The sequence below is a fragment of the Leptonychotes weddellii genome, chromosome 14, assembly GCF_054177405.1.
Source record: "Leptonychotes weddellii isolate Sample4059 chromosome 14, ASM5417740v2, whole genome shotgun sequence".
Lineage (NCBI taxonomy): Eukaryota > Metazoa > Chordata > Mammalia > Carnivora > Phocidae > Leptonychotes > Leptonychotes weddellii.
In genome coordinates, this window is record NC_138382.1 from 77,545,945 (window position 1) to 77,560,594 (window position 14,650).

The window sequence follows — 14,650 nt, forward strand, 5'->3', positions numbered from 1 at the left end:
CACATGGCACTCAGGTCCACTGTGAGAGGTGATAGGGGGCAGTCCTCAGGGCTAACAGAGGTGATGAGCACCAAGAATCTGCTCCTGAAAACAGAGGCCAGCTGCACAAAGAAAAGAATGGAGACACCCACACTCAGCACATCCTCTAGAAAAATCTAGTCCTGAAAAGTGATGAAAAGTAAGTATATGCTAGACTTAATGCAGCATGAGTTCTAATGGCCCATACACACTGATTCCTAGAAACAACGAAGAGTAAATCATACAATGTCGCTGGGGGGTTGTGACACCACTTTTCTGACCCAATGACAGCATTTCAGCCAATGTCTCCAGGGCCTCCAGGCTTTCCCAAGGGTCTCTGTGATCCTCTGACCCTTACTTTGTCCTCTTTGGGCAGCTCTGTCCTGTCGTCTTCCTTGTCTCCTGCCTCTTCTGGGACCCTTTGTCTAAAAGGGAGACACCTCTACTGGTCTGCATGGTCTTGAGTGAGGCTCCCACCAATAAATCAACGCACTTTGCTGCTTTTCTCCTGTTGACCTGTCTTTGTCAATTTCCAGACCCAGAGAGGGACCTTGAGAGGGTTGAGGAAAACTTTCTCCTCTCCTGCAGCACTGGTGGGGAGCAGGGTGGGGAAGTCAGGACAACCCATCCCATCTTCCTGGCCTTGGTTAAAACTGACCTCTGCTGGGAAGCAGCACAGGGCTGTTCATGGCTGGGGGAGCCAGGGAGAGGCACATGGAACATGTAGGAGCTCCTTGACTCGAGACGGGGGACCTGGCCCCAGTGACAAGTCCAGGGCGTGATGATGAAGATTACATTGGAAGCATCCTGACCATCAGACCTTCCCCACGCCAGGCTTCATGATTGCTGCTCCTTGTAGTGACTACTGTTGTCTTAGTGACTTTTCTGAACTACCTTTGTCAAGTCTGTGTTCTTTGCTGTGTGTGGCCACTGAATCCCTGTGCTGTTAACTCAGTGGTCAGCCAGTGGCTGGACAGAGAGGTCACCCGTGTTTCCGAGCTATGGGCTACAGATTGGAGGTCCCCACAACCTCCTCCTCAGAGTCGAATCATCTGCTCGAGTGGCTCATGGAACTCAGAGAAACATGTTACTTACTAGATGACCAGTTCATTAAAAGGACAGAACTCAGGGCCAGGCGGATGGAAGCAATGAGCAGGGCAATGTGGATAGCAGAGGCTCGGAGCTCCCCTGCTCTCTGAGTGAAAGAGGCCTTTACCCACCTCCACTCCGACCTTTGTCTATACTTCCTAACTGATGACGTCCTTCCTTCGGGCTCATCTGTGAACTCAAGTGAAACACCCGGCAGGCACCAAAACGACCCCTTGAGATTTCACCGCTGCCTGACGCCAGCAAGACCTGGCGTGATTGACCCCAGGACAATGCTAGAAAGGAACCTACTGCCCCCTGCACAACCCACACACCCTTCTCCTAGATTTTCCTTACATAACAACCCAGGCGTGTTTTCAGCACCTGGAGATCATGCCAGTCCACCGCCTTCCCGTGCCAGCCCCACTGAGATACATACTTTCCTGTGTCACCCCACTCGTCTCTCTGCCTTTGGATCCGGGACTCTGTGAATAGTGCAATGTAGCAAGTCAGGTACAGTTCTTTCCTCCCCAGGGGTCACTGTTGCTCCTCTCACGGTAGTTCTGTGGGCTTGGGGACTCATCTGAACTAACTTTGTCAAATCTGTATTCCTTGTCGTGTGTGGCCCTGGAAGTGTCTGGTCTGTGAATATAATGGTCTACTGTGGATTGGGCGAGATTTCCTTAAACATCTGGAAACCAACCCCCGAATAAAGCAACTTCCAGCTTTGCAGACAGGGAGCAGGGCTCTGGGTGTGTGTCAGGATCCACCTTCGGCACCAGCCAGGCCGTGTAGGACTCTGCCTTGGCCTTCGCTTCCTATTTGCAGAGTCTGACAATCACCCGAGGGGAGAGCCTAGGGCCTTCTCAGGTGGGCCCCGAGCATGCACCCAGCCCATGCATGCTGGGTGCGTGCAGTGTCCTCGGGGCTCGGGAATAGATCAGAGCTTCCAGGCCCTTCTTCCCTAAAGCCCCTCAAAACTCGGCCTTAATTCCAGTGATTCTGCTTGGTTTCTACTTGCCCCAACTGTCCTCTATTGCCCTAGGCAGCAGAGACTCAATATGCCTTTAAATGTTTTGGACATTGAATGCCCTCCAAGAGCCACCTCACTACTGGGAGAGTGGGTGGCAAGCAAGAAGTCACAGAGGACTCCAAAGGTCTGGACTTGGTGTTTCCCTCTCCTGAGATGGGGACACCTGTGGGAGGAGCAGGTGACCGGCTGGTGGGAAGAGCAGGTACCTGACGTGGACAGATGGGATAGGTGAGGCCTAAGGCCCTGGGGGGAGATGTCAGCATCTGGATTGAACAGGTCTTCAAAGCTACAGATTGGCTAGGATCAATGAGGCCCTAGGGGCAGTGTCCGGGGACCCTTCAGGCTGAGGATGAAGATGAGAGGAGCAGAGGGGACTGAGGAGGCTCGGCTTAGACAGGAGAGGGTGGGCTGAGCCACTCCATTTGGGGAAAAGTGGGTCAGGTCCAGGCTAATGGGGACAAACCTTGAGGCCATTGGGTGCCACGTGAAAGAAGCCAGTCCCTAAAGGACCGATACTGGAGGATCCCACTTGCAGGACCGAGAGCACTCCGACTCTTCGAGGTGGAAGGAGTTGGTGGGTCCCAGGGCTGGGGAGGGGGAATGGGGGGTTAGTGTCTTGTGGGGAGAGGCCCAGAGTGACTTGGGATGATGAAAAAGTTATAGTGATGGATGGAGGTGGCAGGTGCAGAACAGTGAATGTACTGATTGCCACTGAATTCTACACTTCAGCGTGCTTACCTGTATCAGTCGGATGTCTATCTCCTTACAACAACAAGGAAAGTAGTGAGTCCGGAGGACGGGGCCATCGCGTGTCCCAGGAGGGCCCAGGAACAGGGATCCTGTATCTTAGCTCTCGCTCTCACGCTCTGCCCCTTGTTGGGAGACGGAGCTCACAGGAGGCACTCAGTAAACACCTGCTGAGATGCCATGCAGGCCGATGAGAGCATAAGTGCACTGGGTGGGCACTGAGGGACCCCAACAGGACAGGCATCCAGACGAGCGAGCGCCCACATTTCACAAACACCAGCACGGGAAGAGCCACTTAAAAGCAAGGCAGGGGGTGCTTGGGTAGCTGGGTCGGTCAAGCGTCTGCCTTCCACTGAGGTCATGATCCCAGGGTCCTGGGATCGAGCCCCAAATCGGGCTCCCTGCTCAGGGGGAGCGTGCTTCTCCCTCTCCCATTCCACTGCTTGTGCTCTGTCAAATAAATAAATAAATCTCAAAAAAAATAAAATGTTTGCTCAGCACTGACACAGAAAAACATCCGACATAAGAGTTGGAGGCCTTCACAGCTGCAAATGACGCACAAGTGATCCAAACGCACCGACCACAAAGAGAGGAACTTGGACCCCCAGACAGGCCTCCTGTGGCGGGGGGCGCTGGGGGCCCTGAACACGGCCGTGTGGGCAATGCTGGGCTCCACAGTCTCCCTCGAGGGGACAGAGGTAGGAATCTGCTCTGACGGCTCTGCTCGGGGTGGCACCACCTGATGGAGTCGGGGTCAGCCCCTTACGAGTCCCGGATGTCTCGGTGATTCTTGGGCACGGCCACGAATCTCAGCTTCGTCATGACCTGGGGCCAGCCCAGCAGCTGCGGGTCCCACAGGTACTCTGGGGACAGCACCTTGGTGGGCTTGGGGTAGAGAAGGTACCTGTTCAGGTGGCTCTCGTCGTGCCACACGGCCTCGATCCCACTGGCCCAGTCGACCACCATCGCCTGGTGACAGGCTGAGGTCAGTTGGGAACCTCCACCACTGAACCCCCAGAAAGGCCTCCTGCGTAGTAAAAGTCACTCTGGGCCCTGGGGATGGCCCCTGGGACCACGTCCAGCGCTCGTAGCTGAAGTCCTCACGGGCTGCCCTGTAGAAACCAGGGTGCAGGGTGCCGAAGAGGGGGGCAGAATCTCCACCCCCCCGTGGTCGCTGAACTTCATGTGCACTACACGCACACCAGGTAGTCCAACTTGTGGAGGGAGAGCCGCTGCGAGAAGTTGCTGATCATCTCCATGCGGTGCACGGACACATCCTGCCAGCACGGGGCTCCGGGGACCTCGAAGACCACCACCCTCCGGCCCTCCCGGAGTGGCACATGGGGCATGGCAGCCGGCCAGCTGGTGAAGACGTAGTAGGTGACCCTGTGTCCCACCGTGAACTGCTTCTCCGCCATCTGCAGGAACAGCTCCAGGAAGACCACGTAGCTACAGGGACGGGGGACAGGGCGGGAGGAGGGTCACTGCCAGAGGCTGGCGGCAGGACCCCAGAGCTCGGGGCCGTGCTCGTGTGCACCTTCATCATGGGGGCAGGCCCTGGGCTGCTTTAAGCCACAGCCACCCTCCTGGCCTGTCCTGAGCGTGTCTGCCGGCGGGGCCTCCCTCCCTTCCGTTCCCAGAGATGGGGGCCATCGGCACCCCATCTTACAAATGGGAGCCTGAGGCTTGGGAGGCTGGAAACCCGTGCAGCCCCACAGTCAGCATGCTGGAGCCAGGAACTCTCCCCCTGTGCTGAGCTCCCGGGCAAACCCTGCAGGTGCCCTCCCCCAGCCGCCCCCTGCAGGTCCTGTCCCCACCTGCCAGGAGTGGAGCACCTTTGGACACAGCCGTCGTTTCTGTGCCCTACAGACCGGGTAGAAGAAGCAGGGCTGGCCACCTGCCCCTCTTGCTTTGAGTGGACTGTCGCTGGTCCCCACAGCTGGCTCCACCCTCTGGAGGGTCCCCCCTTGAAGGCTACTGGGCCTCTCGCTGACAAGGTCCTCAGTCAACCACTGGTATTCCTAGGAGGGGTCACCTGGAACTCCCCCAACCAGGAATCAGGTGCAGCCCGGGGGCAGGGAAGGGGAAAGAAGAGGGGGGTTGCTTAGGCCCCAGCCTTGAATCCAAGCGGGTAAGCTTCCGGATCCAGGTCTACATCTCCCCCTCCCCCAGCCCAACCCCCTCACATGGCTGGTGCCCCTGTGAGCGGTCTACCTGCTCCCCACCGTGGGGACAGCAGCTCCCCCATCGTCAGGCAAGTATGGTGAGCCCCTCTGAGACTGGTTTTTTTGAGCAGGCACTGAGGCTACTTCCCTGGGCCTGCCCCACACCTGGCAGCTTAGTCAAGGGCTCACACGGGGAAGGCGGGCACTGCCTTGAAACAGGGGACAGGCACACACCCCGCAGGCCCGAGTCAGGTCACCAGGGGCAAGGCCAGGCCCAGCCGTTGTGAGTGTGGGTTCGCGGCTGCTTCCCTCCGAGGATGCTGTCGGCAAGGGCTCCTTCATGCAAGCCCAGCACCTGCCCACGCCCCGGGGCCGCGCTCCCGGCCCAGAGCGGGACACGTGAGGACTGGGCTGGGACAGGGCTGGCCGCGGACCCTGGGCAGTGAGGGTCTGGTTGGTGATTTCAGTCCCTGGTCTCCGGGAACTGGAGGACGACTCTGAGGCGACCTGGGCCCTTCTTAGTCCCCGCACAAGGGGCCGAATGCCTCCCTTGCGATGGCCTGGGAAAAGGGTTGCACGGGCCTCAGGGCCATCCTGCGGGCCTCGGCTGAGCTCTGTGGGGGAAGGAAGCTCCGCCTGCCGCAGGCCCTGACCCCCGGGCTTTCGTGGCCCCCATGGCAATCCTGAGAGCCGATGCTGTCGCCAACCCCAGCTTCCAGAGACTCCGAGGGGCCGGGCCACTTGCCAGCAGAGTGCCCAGGGCGCTCCCGGGTCCGCTGGAGTCCCAGGGCCTCACTGCTCAGCTCCCTCTCAGGGGCCTGGGCTCTGGCACCGAGTGCTGTCTGACCTGGCTGTGCCCTCATGAGCCTCATCTTGTAAGGGACACACAGGAGGGGCCAGCTCGACAGGCATCGCCTCGCTACCAATCCACAGTGCACACGTGTCCCCCCCTTCCACTTCTCTGGTGGGGGGGCTCCCCGGTAGCCCGGACGTTGGGGTGCTCTGCCCCTTGACTCATCAGGAGAGCGGCCTGGGGTCAGGGCTGTGTCTGTCCGAGGGTGGTGGCAGCAGGCCGGAGCTGTCACCCTCTGTGATGTGCAGCCTCCTGAGAGGGAGCCAGGGGCTGTCCCCTCACTGGGCCCACAAGAGTCCAGTAAGACTGCTGAAAGCATGCACTTTCACATTAATCCCCAGGACGGGGGTCCCCCCACTCTGTGCTCAACACACACACACACACACACACACACACACACCTTGATGTCCCCCGTCTCTCCTGCCTCCCGGTCCCCACACTCTGTCATCTCATCTACTTACTTTTTGATAGCAAACACCGGTAGTCCGATGGTGAAGTTCCAGAGCTAGAACTGCTCATTCAGGATGTCAGTGTTGCAGGTCCCTTCCCAGATGATGGGGGCCAGCCAAGAGGTGAGGACAAGGACATCGTTCCTCCTGGGACACAAGAGAGCAGCACGGCAAATGCGAGCTGGGAGGAGGGTGAGCGCACCAAGGGCCCTGGTGCTCACCACCCCCCCCCCGGGACCTCCCCCTCCCCCCCATGACTTCAGGGACCCACCAGGTGCACCTTCCTTCCAGAAGGACTTCACACTTGCAAGAAACCCAAACGCAAACCTGTGCAAATCCCTCCCAGCTCTAAGCAAACCTGGTCCCTGCTGGACCTCAGAGTGGGAGCTGGGATTTCCCAGCAAGGCCAGGGGCCCTCCCCCGGGAGGGAGCAAGCCCCCCTTACACATTCTTTGGGGGGCAAGGGACAGAAAGCAGGAAATGCAAGGCACAGAAGGAGAAAAGGACAGAGAATAATCTGTGGGCTCCAAATCCAGATCTCAGAAACAGGGAGAGGAAAAGAATCTGGCAATCGTGCACCCACTGAGTTTTCAATCAGCCCGTTCTTCCATGTCTACCTTAAATTTCCCTAAGTTTGAAAAAGGGAGGGAAAGAGAGGGAAGGGGAGGGGGAGAGATTTCAGTGAATGTGCTCACACGGGTGTTAGCACCTTGGGCTGGGGGTAAAGCATCCTGAAAATCACACAGCGTGATGTGAGTTTGCAGGGATGTGGCTGTGCCCAGTCAGTGGGGCTGGGGAGCTGCTGCAGGTGCCTGAGCTTCTGGGTCCTTCCAGGAGGAGCCGTCCCCACAGGCTGCACCCCCGTGTCTGCACGCGCTCCTGAGCTGAGACCGAGCAGCTGCTGGTTCCAGACCCTGTCGGCACCTGAGGCCCCTCCCACCCAGGGGGGCTCCCTCCCCAGGCTCTGCACCCAGCTGCTTGCTCTTGAGGGTCTAACAAATCCTGTGCGGTGGTGCAGGTGCTGTGGGTCCTCTGAAGCCACTTCATCAAGGGCCACGCAGCCCTGTGTGTCTTGGAGACACTGATCACGGAACCGCCGAACAGGCTGAGAAGGAGCACAGGCCGAGGGCAGGCCCCAGCCGGGGTCTCAGGCCAGAGCCAGCGTCCACCCGGGAAATGGGAGGACGCCTTCAAGCTGCCCCTGAGCCCGGTACCGTCCGTCTACACTCACGGGACAGGCCTGGGCCAGAACTGCCCAGCTGAGCCTAGTCACCCCCAGGATATGGGGAGATGTGGGGGTCAGTGGCTGGGACGTCTCACACCACGAACTGGGCGGTTTGTGACCCACAGCAGGTGGCTGACTCTAGGGGAACAGACCCCAGAGGGGCTCGTAGGTTTGTCCCAGAAAGATCACTCTGGCTCCAGGAGGAGGATGGGCTCTGTGCAGCAGAGGACAGGGAGACATCTTGGAAGCTGCCGGAAAGATGACGGGGCCTCCCCTAGAGCAGGGCAGGGAGCGCAGATACTCCATGGGGACAGACAGGTACCTAGAGGCAGGAGAGGCAGACCTGTTCGGAGCAGTGTGGGGGGTGGTGGGGGGGGAGGCAAGGAGGATTGCCAGGCTTCCAGCTTGGGCTGGGGGAAGGCGAGGCCTTTCCCTAAATCAGGGACTTGAGAGAAGGAGCGGGGCAGGAGCAGGGGGTCACGGTGGGACAAACAGGTGACCCTGGAGGCAGGAGATGGGAGGTCAGAGGAGAGGTCGAGGCTGAAGCCAGACAGGTGGGGGTCCGTCCTCCCAGGGGACTCGTCATGGAAGTGGCCTGGCCACTCTGGGCAGAGTGGGGTGGAAGAGACTGAGGCTCAGATCACCGATGCGTCAGCCCAGGTGCGGGGCCAGCCCGTGAAGCAGCCCCCGCTGCCCCCCGGCACACAGCCAGTCCGCGAGGCTGTCAGGCATCGTGACCCTGCCTTCACCCCACTTACCCGGCCCCCGCTTCCCTGACCCCTAGCATCACGCTTCTCAGGCTCGGGCAGCCAGGGCTGTGGAAAGAGCCACCAAAGGCCACTGCTGAGGAGGGTGGGCCAGGGATGGCTGTCCATCCATCCCCGTGCAAAGCAGGAGCAGGGCCCCCCGCAGGGAGCCCAGAGCTCCCTGGCGCAGCTGCAGGGGCTTGGGCAGGGCCGGGGGCAATTGTCCCCAGAGCCCGGGGACACATCCCATCCACGGAGGTGGCAGGAGGGCATCACTGCGGACAGTGCTCCACGTAAGCTCCCTACGCAGCCGGGGGGGCCCTGTGTGGACAGCACAGCTGAGGCTGACCCAGGGAGCGGGTCCGGCCGTGTCCCCAGCCCCCAGGAGAGCAGCCGCGGGCCTTTACTCCATAGTTCTAGAATCTTCTCCCTCCGGAAGCTAACAGCACGGCAGCTCCCCACAAGGTGGGGTTCAGTGGGAGGGTGTGTGTGGAGGGGCAGCTCATCAGTCCTGTCATGATGATGGGGGTGCTGGCGTGGGGGACAGCTCTGTTCCCTGCTGCCACGGCTGCGTGCAAGGTCCGGCCGGGGGTCCACGTTTCTTCCCCGAAGAGGACCCAGACGAGCGTTATCAGGAGGAAGGCCATGGTGCGAAGTGAGCAGCATTGTGTTCTTCCTGGAAAACAGCCGTGGGACCCGGGTCACTCCACTCTGCTCCTCCCAACCTGCCCACCTCCCTCGCGTGTGATTCACATCAGCTCCCATGGAGGCTGCCTCCCCCTGGCAGGTGCTTTGAGCATCCCGCCGGCATCTGGATGACCTGATCAACACTGGCTTCTCTCTCACTCGCAGGGAGGGGGGCAGGGCGTTCCTCCCTCGCAACACATCGCCCGGGCGTCCCCACGGATCCTAGAGGTAGGCAGGCCTCCCCAGGGCCTCTTTCCACCGAGCACCCCCTTTCCTTGGAGTCTGAAATGACGGCGCTGAAATGAGCACTAGAGGACCGCACTGAAGATAGGACAACATGCACAAACATGCACACATCTCGCAGCCTGGCCCCAAAACACACGAGGCAAACACGGGCACGACTGAAGGGAGAAATGGTCCATCCCACAGGTATAGTTGGAGATTTCAAAATCCTGCTTCGCCGTCAATAATGGAAGTGGTACTTAGACAAGCAGCAGATACAGAAGCTTGGACAACACCGCCGACCGATGAGACCACCTGACAGCACCCACAACACTCGGTGCAGCAAACAGCAAAATGCACACCGTCCTCAGCGGGACATGGAACATCCTGCAAGGTGCAGCAAGTGCTCGGTCACAAAACAAGGAGTGATGCATTGAAGAGGATCGCTCTCACACAAAGCCCGCGCTCCGACCACAGGGAGCGAGATAAGAAGGGCAGTGACAAGGCACTTTGGGAACCCCACAAACACGTGCGAACGAAGCAGCAGGCCTCTAAATGACCGGCGGGTCCAAGAGGTATCTTCTGAGCTGCATGGAAAGGAGAGTACCACATGCCAACATTCATGGGATGGAGCCAAAGCCATGTTTGAGGGAAACTTAGACTGTAAATGCCTGGATATGAATAGAAAAAATCTCAAGTCGGTGCTTAAGTTTTGACCCTAAGAAACTACAAGACCCAGAAAGGGGACAACACAGTGAAACCGAAGGCGAGTTCTTCAGGAAGAGCAACACAAGTGGATAAAGCTGTAGCTGACTGACCAAATTTAGAAGGTGGGGGGGGACAGAGAGGGAAGGGGAGAGACACAAAGCCTATAAAATCAGGAATGGAAGAGGAGGACTGACACCAGAATAATACAAAGACTAAAAGCATTTTAAGGGAACACTAGTAAGAACTGCTTGCCGACAGTTGAGAGAGCTTAGATACGACGCAGGCATCCTTGAAAGACACACACTGGAAAACTTTCATTTTTTAAAAAATTTTAAAAGATTTTATTTATTTATTTACTTATTTATTTGAGAGAGTGAGCACGGGTGGGAGGAGGGGCAGAGGGAGAAGCAGATTCTCTGCTGAATGGGGAGCCCAACCCTGGATTCGATCCCAGGACCCCGAGACCATGACCTGACCTGATGGCAGACACTTAACCGATGGAGCCACCCAGGCGCCCCTGGAAACCTTTTACAAAAAAACATAGGACTATGTTTTTGTGACATTAGGACAAGCAGAGATTTCTTACATATGACACCAAAAGCACAATCAATAAAAGAAAAACTGATTACGTAGAGTCCATCAAAATTAAAACTCTTGCCTTCAAAAACAGCATGAAGAAAGTTCAACGACAAGCCATAAATCAAGAAAAAATATTTGCAAATCTTGTATCTAACAGGGACCAGGTATCCCAAATTAAGGAACTCTTAATACTCAACAAAGGAGACAAATACTCCAATTTCTTAAAAGGCAAGCATTTTTTTTTAAAGATTTTATTTATTTATTTGAGACAGAATGAGAGAGAGCACATGAGAGGGGGGAGGGTCAGAGGGAGAAGCAGACTCCCTGCCGAGCAGGGAGCCCGATGCGGGACTCGATCCAGGGACTCCAGGATCATGACCTGAGCCGAAGGCAGTCGCTTAACCAACTGAGCCACCCAGGCGCCCAAAAGGCAAGCATTTTTTACTGACCTTTCACCAAACACATTCACATGGATAATTAGCACATGGAAAGGTGCTCAACGTCTTTAGTCATTAGGTGAAGCAAATCAAAACCTCAGGGAGATACCACCTTCTATTCACAAATATGGCTAGAACAACAAGGGTTGGTGAGGATGTGGAGAAACAGAAACCCTCCTACGCTGCGGGTGGAGGCGTCAAATGGCAAAGCCACGTTGGAAGAGAGTTGGGTAGTCTGAAAATGTGAAACATACAATTACCATATGATCCAGCGACGTCACAACTAGGTGTCCACCCAAGAGAAATGAAAACATACGTCCACACAAACACTTGTACGCCATGTTCACTGCAGTGTTGTTCACAAAACTACAAAGAGGAAACGACCAAAATGTCCACCCACTGAAGAGTGGATAAGCAAACCATGGTACGTCCATATAATGGAAATATTCAGCAAGAAAAATAAACATGGATAACACGCTCCGACATGGATGTACCTTGAAAACATTTATTCAACGAGAAAGGAGTCAGATGCAAGAGATCACATATTCTAAGACTCCACTGATACGAAAAGTCCAGAAAAGGTAAAGCTATGGGGACAGAAAGTGGTTGCCTCAGGTGGGTTGGAACAGGGAGGGACTGCAGATGGGCACCGGGGAATTCTGGGGAACATTCCAAGATCGATGACACAACTCTGTAAACGGACTAAAAATAATTGAGTAGTGCAATTAAAACAGGTGAATGTTATGGTATATAAGTAATACTCTCATAAAGCTATTAAAAGTAAGTGTCACCAGACAAGCACCTGGATGATTCAGTAGGTTAAGTGTCTGACTCTTGGTTTCAGCTCAGGTCATGGCTCAGTGGGGAGTTAGCTTAAGGATTCTCTCTCCCTCTCTTTCTGCCAATCCCCCCTCAAATAAATAAATCTAGAAAAAAAAAAAACAGTAAGTGCCATCAATAGGAGAACACTGGCCCCTAAGCTCAAGGAAGAGAAACACTAGGTGCGTTCAGAGTCAGGCTCAGTCCAGACTGAATGGAGGTTAGGCTCGTAATTCTGTGACCAGTCGGCTCCTGAGAGACGTGCCACAAGGAGAGGAGAGCCAGAGCCTGGAGCCATGCCATTTTCCAGAACTCTTGGACATGGTTCTGTCTGTCCTCCAAGGTGTAGGGTCTGAGGGTGAAGGAGTCAAGCACCTCGCGGGAGCTACCCACAGAGCAGCCCGGTCACCGCACACCCAGCTGACCGCCTGCCACCTTGACTGCCCTCTCCAAGGCCCTCCAGGACCCCTTCCTGCCTCTCTCTCAGACTGGCTCCTTTCCCAGCCCTTCTCTCCCCTAACATGCCCAGCTGATAATGGGGGTGCCTTCCCCCAAGCCGGGTCCTCTCCTGGCACGCCTGTACCCCAGATTTTCACACACTGGGGGCTCCCCATTCGTGTCTCCGAGGTTACCTCCTCACCTGGTGTCCTCCCCAACACTAGGCCTCCTGGTACTTATCAAATCTTTAAAAATATCGGTTGAATGAATAAATGAACAGATGAAGGGATGTAGGGAATCTGAGAATGGGGATTGTTTGCCAGGTTTCTCAAAAGACCTGAACTCAATCTTCAGGTTTGCATGGGGTCAGTCATGGGCCAGATGTCACTGGAACCACAGGGGTATGGAGACCAATGACAGAGCCCCTGCTCCTCAAGAGTCCCAGAGCAGGTAGAACACTGGTCCCTGTAGCCTGAGGTCAACCAAGACAGTGCAGTACGCTGTGAAATGGGGTTCAGGAGCGAACGATCAAGAATTCTTGAGATGTGTTTGGCTCAAAAAGGGTAGTTTTATTAAAGCACGGGGGTAGGACCCGAGGGTAGAAAGAGCTGCACTGGGGTCATGAGGAGAGACTGATTCTATACGTTCAAGTTGGGGGGTGTAATGGATAGTTTAAGTCTCCAAGGAATTTGGAAGCAAGGTTTCCAGGACCTTGAGGGGCTAGCTGCGGTTAGGAAAAGGTCACTTACTCCTGTCCAGTAAAACCTTAAGTCGTGAGACCCTTCAGAGGTATGTCAATGGTCATATGCTTGGGGGATGACTGCTAACTCGTACTGTGGGGGGATGGAGATAAAGGAAGTTTCCAAGGGGATTTTTACAGGATCCTGGGGGTCAGACTAATGTCAAACCAAGGCTACCTTCTGCCTCTAGCAAGTATGAACATTGGGGCAGCTAAACTCCAGAGGAAGGTCACTCTGCCTGTCTCAAGGGCTTGTCGATGGGCTGTGAGTTGTAAGGAAGTTTGATTTTTTTTTCTCTATTTCTTTTGCCACAGCAAGTACCAGAGGCATGAGGGACAGCCCGTGGGGAGACACGTGAGTTCTTGCCTTGACTGGAGTGCCGGATCCGCAGGTGTCTACATGGGTCACAACTTACTGAGCTGCACACTTCGTGTGTGGTTTATTGTGTCAATGCTGAGCAAGAATTTTTCGAGGAAAAAAGGAACAAACTACGATAAAGGAGACTGAGGGCAGAACCAGGAAGGACGGGCTGCAGCTGAAGAGACCTGGATCCCAGTCTCCAGTCTGGCCCTTCCTGCCTTATGACCCGGGAGGGCGACCCTGATCTCCTTAAACCAGTTTTGCACTGGTAAAATGAGAAGCACACTCACCACCCGGCTTTCCTGAAGGTCAGTGACAGGAGCAGAGCCCCAGCTTACAGTAAACAGGAACAAATCGGGAGTGATTTCCGGGACAGCGAGCCTGAGCACCACACCCCACAACAGCTCATTCCAGAGACTCCCGGGGCCTCGACCTCCTCCCCCAACCTCGGTGAGGCCTCTGCTCTACCTTGACCCCCCAAACACTTGCCTGCCCTAGGACGCAGGTGCACGCAGTCTGGAAGTTAGAGCACCGCGAGCCCGGGGGCCACCACGCCTCGGCCACAGGCGGGCTTTCCGCATCTGAGCCTGCGTTCTCCTGTGTTCTGCGCCCAGGGTTCAGTCCTGGGGGGTGGCCCCCACTGCGCCCCCTCGCCAGCTGCCCACCCCAGCCCTGGCCGCAATGCCCCTCGCCCAGCCCCAAGCACCCCAGTGCAGGGAGAGGCCGCAGCGGGTGCATAGGGGGCGTCGGCAGGGCCCCCGACCTCCGCTGGACCGGGACCGCCAACCCCAGGGATGCCCGCGGCCACCAGGCCTGCTGGCTCCCAGCACGCGGGTCCTAGCAAGCTCCCGACCTCCCATTGCAGCCTGTGGCTGGGGACGCCCCCTGCAGGCCCTCAGGCGCGCTGCTCATCATCCCCGCGGGGCCCCTCCTGCTGGGGGACCCATGGACCACCCCTCACCGGCCTGCGTCTGCGGCACGTTGGCCATGGCCCCGGGTCCCACGGAGACCTCCTCGCCTGCTCTTGGCGCCGCCAGGGCCCCAGCCCCTCCGCGACCTTGCAACCTTGCGCCCTGGCTTCCCGGGGTCGGACTGGGGCGGCTCCCGCGGGCCCGACTCCCCAGCGCCCCACTGAGCGAGGGGAGCGAGAACCAGGGTCCGGAGAGGAAATCTCTGGGTGCCTGAGGACCCCACCAGGTGGAGGGAAGGGGTTTCCCGGACCCGCCCGTGAGAACCAGCCCGGGTCCCCAGTCCCGCGCCCCATGCCGGGTCCCCTGCTCGGCCAGCGCACTGTCGGGACGTAACTCGTAACCCGAGGCCTGGGCAGACCCGCGGGGG

At 57.1% G+C, this 14,650-nt stretch overlaps 1 pseudogene across 1 annotated transcript; it reads right to left on the reverse strand.

Moving 5' to 3' along the window:
* Positions 1–3,358: 3,358 nt before the first annotated feature.
* On the reverse strand, positions 3,359–8,969 carry LOC115936492 (histo-blood group ABO system transferase 2-like; annotated as a pseudogene). The gene is made up of 3 exons (XR_014139885.1): positions 8,785–8,969; positions 6,364–6,654; positions 3,359–4,333 (listed from the first exon to the last, which is right to left on the reverse strand). The product of XR_014139885.1 is annotated as a histo-blood group ABO system transferase 2-like (transcript).
* Between the last annotated feature and the right edge of the window lie 5,681 nt (positions 8,970–14,650).